Below are 4701 nucleotides of genomic sequence, written 5' to 3'. Positions count from 1 at the left end.
ACAACTTTGCCAAGTCTTCAATCAAGGGATTGAGATAGACATCGATGTCATTTCCAAGATGTCTTGGGCCCGATATCATCATAGACAACATCTTGTATTTTCGCTTCATGCACAACCAAGGAGGCAAATTGTAAATTACAAGCAAAATTGGCCACGAACTGTGTTGAGTGCTTAAACTGCCATATGGATTCATTCCATCAGTGGCTAGTCCAAGCCTAAGATTTCTTGCCTTGTTGCCGAAATTCGAATATAAATGATCAATTTTATTCCACTGCAATGAATCAGCCGGATGACGGAGCATTTCATCGCAGTTTCTCCCATTTGCATGTCATGTAAGGTCTTTTGCATTGTCTCCATTAGCAAATGGACGCTTAAACCTTGGAATGATGGGAAGATACCACAACACCTTTGCTAGGGGACCCTTCTTTGAGTTTTCGTCACTACTACACTCGTCATCATCCTTCACTTTTTATCATGATACCCCATACCTAGGGCATTTGTGCATGTCTTGAAACTCATTGTGTATAGTATACAATCATTAGGGCAAGCATGAATCTTCTGATACTCCATACCCATCAAACACAGTATCTTCTTGGCCTGATAGTAAGTTTTTTGCAACGTGTTTTCCTCTGGAAGCATATCGTGCACTACTTAAAGCAGTGAACTAAAGCTTTTGTCACTCCACCCATATTTGGCCTTTACATTAACAAGTTGTAACACTGCTGACAACAACGTCAAGGAATTCTTGCACCCCGAATATGAAGGCTTCTTTGAATAAGTTTGCAATGCATTATACATAGGGGCATGTGCTTTCTGAAAATACTCTTGTCCAAGATCACGAATCATATCCTCTAAGCGACCTCCCATTTCTACATCAAATGGTTCAAATTGAGACCCCCTCTGCATGTCTGTCAAATCACCTTGCCATATCCATGTGGTATAATTCTTCTTAATCCCATCACACAACAAATGCTCCCGTATGTCGTCCAGTATTTGTCATCTCTCGTTCAAACAATTTATGCAAGGAAAAAAATATTTTTCGTCCTCATCAGGTCGACTTCTTACGGAAGCAAATTACAAGAACTGATCAACGCCTTCCTCATATGCAGGGCTCATGCAACTTTCATTCATCCAACTTTGATCCATCTAAATAATAACTTTGTGATACTCAGAAAGTTATTCGATGCATGAAAATCTCACTTTTTCATTATAGGTGTGGCTGTATCCCATTCAAGAAGACATTTTTTATGGTAGCTTCATACATCAAGGTTAAGTCTATTTTATTAAATTTGACAAATTTTCGGCAGCATTTCGTATTGGTCTCCAAGTACACAACATGAAATTGGTGAGATTAATTCCCCAATAATCAAGTATGCACTCAGAGAACAACTAGAAATGTATTGTACCGAAATTTCATCAGATTCAACAAAATAATCTTAACCTTAATTCATGAATCTACCATAAAAATGAGTCTGCCTAAACTGTCCAAATGGACAATTCAAGATTCAATACAATGATTAATGCAAACTGTTCGCAAGAATCATTGTATTCAATCTCAAATGGGAATCTAAGGTTCACTCATCATGAGCATAATTTGTATAGCATATATCAATTGTCATTAATGGCAGTGAACAAGTAATAAAAACATTGGTAAGAAACAACAACATCAAAAGTTTACATAAAACATTTATACATGTGATGATGAGCAGCACGGTCCAAAAATAAAGCAACAATCCAATAAAGAAGCCAATGACCACCTACATCAATCATCATTCCCAAAAACATTAGATATCAAACTTCCTTACCTATAGTCTTTCTCAAATATAAATAACAAAGAATTCTTATATTTCTGTATTTTTATCACTTGTTTTATACACTTTTATTTTTGCTACTATCTAAAAGAATATTAATGGCATGATTGCATGTTTTTCTGGTTATGGTCTATATATCTCAGACTAGTTATTAATGGTTCAGATTTGTAGCAATTAACCACTTACTTCATCCTCTCCTATATTGTCCAGAATATTTAGACAAAGGGATTCTAGTTTGGCCTCTGATGAATCAAGGATTGAACCACAAACACTATTTTCAAAGCCAATTCGGATTGTTGAGACATATCCTTCTAGTGAAAGGGGCGATTTGAAAAAGAAGCACATGGTCTGTCTTAACTGGTTGCTCTCTGAATAGCCCTTAGACCTAGAAACGGAACTAACACTAGGATTTTTGAATCACTTTCTGATGGGCATCCCTGCTTCACCACTAAGGAAAAAATTGCTAGAAAGTAGACCAGGCGATGCCATTGTTGGTGGTGGGGTTGAAGATGAACTACTCCAGCCTCAATTTAGCATTGGAAGGAAGGGTGATTTTGAAGATGATATTCATAAGGTAGAAGAACTGGTCACAAGTACACTTAAAAAGTTGGCAGAGGAAGGTTTTCATACAGATGCCATTGAGGCTTCTATGAATACAATTGAATTTTCTATGAGAGAGAACAACACTAGGTCCTTCTCTGATTGAGATTTATAATTGTTTTGATTTGTATTTGTAGGGTCAATGGATTTATGATATGAATCCCTTTGAGCCACTGAAGTATCAAAAGCATCTTCAAGACCTAAAATCTAGAATAGCAAAGAAGGGCTCTAGATCTATGTTTTCTCCTCTAATAGAGAAATTCATCTTGAACAACCCTCATCAACTTACTATGGAAATGCAACTTCTTTATTACTTATCTTAAGCTTGAAAACCTGTGTAAGAGTGAAAACCATTTTGCATCCAATGTATGTTGGTCGTTATTGATGACAATCATTCTTTTCAACCTGATCCTGAAAAAGTTGCTCATCATGAAGTCGCAGAGTTGCCCCATGCTACCTATGCGCTTCGACTTAAGCAGGAAACTCCTGACCCACTAGAAGCTTTGAAAATTGTTCCTAGCCTTTCTCTACAAAAAATTCCTAAAGAACCTATTCATGTTCCCACTGAGGTTATCACTACTTCCCCTAGAGTGAGGTAGACATGTTTGTCTTATGATCTGTAGAAATTCACAAGGATTTACTTGCTAAATGTAGGTTGGGGATGTCAATGGAGTAAAAGTTTTGCAGCATGATCTCTTCACCAATGATGTCCTTTACACTGAAATAGTATTCAACATGAAATTATTGAAGCAAGAGCTTTTTCCATTGGTGCCACTGTTTTGGTAACTATAAAGCCTTTGGAAGATGTTTTACATTTTGTTTCCATTCATCTTTAGTTCCTAATATTAGGGAAGCTTGGGTGGAAAAGGTTGTGAAGACACCATATATGACACCTACTACTTCTCCACCTTTCTTTACTCCTCCTTTCATTACTCCTATCAGTCCCTATAACCAACGTGGATTCAATCCTCTATTTGAAACAACAATTGATGCTGAGTTCAACAGATTAAAGTCCTTACCTCCTCCAAACATTAAAGTTCTTACAGGGAGCAGAAGATAAGCTTAGAAGAAAACTACAACAGGATGAAAATAAGGGAAATGGAGATGAAGTTGATGGTTGTTTCATCACAATAGTTGTTGACAAGAAAACAGAAAGAGAGGTTAATTACCAGCCTCATCCACCATAGTACCATTCAGGCACTTCACTGGTACTTCCCTTAGCTTCTTGACACAATTCACCAAAACCAGAAGAAAGAAAAAAGCTAACACCAAAGTTCTGTTAAGTCAATTAAGAGTTTATTTCTTCATTAATCTTTCTAATCAATGTCAATTTTCAGAGTAGTTGTACTGGAGGATCAATTTAATGAACCACACTTTATTTGCAAATGAAGACAAATTTTAAATATGATTATATATCAAGCATGACAACCAACATATGCTTGAGACTTATCAAGCATGACAAGCAACATATATCAATCTAGTAGAACATGTATGCTCTCCTAGAAGGTCATTTTTTTTACTGCCCTATCCCCTAGAAGGTCGGCTTTGGCCTAATGGGTAGCTTTATGTGTTCCCTTCGTAGTTCGTACACATGGAATTTTTGGGCTATATGTGATTTTTTCGTAGAAAGAAATAAAATAGATCTTTTTCCATCTGACAAAGTTGCTTAACCTAAAGTACAAGTTTTCAATTTCAACCTTAGTCCTTTCATACATATCATGATAATAATTAATTATCCTAGCTTTGATACAAGGTTGCTTCTACAAGTGACAGCTTTAACTAGCTCTCCTCTTCTAGATATATTTGTTCCAAAAAGATGAATCTGTATATTGCAAGTAATTAAACAGGAATGATGCATGGAAGATAGTATGAACTCATACCCAAAATCGTTGTAGAGTTGAAGTTTTTATAATGTTGGAGTGCATAAATAAGTTAATTTGTCAATTTTTATGTGCAGATTAAAGGGAAACATACTTATATCCTATTTTATGGCTTGACAAAAAAAATTAGGTTGTAACCAAAATCCTATTTTATGTCACATTTAGTTTAACGAGGCATTTATATTATAGAATGACCATAATAATTAGTTTAGTTTTCCAGATTGAACATATTGATAATATTTTTACTTTTTTTTCCTGATGGGTTGGGCAAACATCCCAAATGAAGATTAAGATATTATTGACTTATCAATAAAAGAAACATCCTCCATGAAGGAGTTACAAGCAAAAAATATTGTAGAGAAAGGAAGATACAATTATCTTTGCTAATAGAAAGACCATGGTTAGCAAAG

General features: G+C 35.6%; 1 pseudogene; it reads left to right on the top strand.

Annotated features, from left to right (window-relative positions):
* The first annotated feature begins 276 nt into the window (after positions 1-276).
* On the top strand, positions 277-3471 carry LOC114383986 (annotated as a pseudogene).
* Positions 3472-4701: the final 1230 nt, after the last annotated feature.

This window comes from Glycine soja, chromosome 14 (genome assembly GCF_004193775.1).
Source record: "Glycine soja cultivar W05 chromosome 14, ASM419377v2, whole genome shotgun sequence".
NCBI lineage: Eukaryota > Viridiplantae > Streptophyta > Magnoliopsida > Fabales > Fabaceae > Glycine > Glycine soja.
This window is presented reverse-complemented; position numbering and strand designations above follow the sequence as displayed.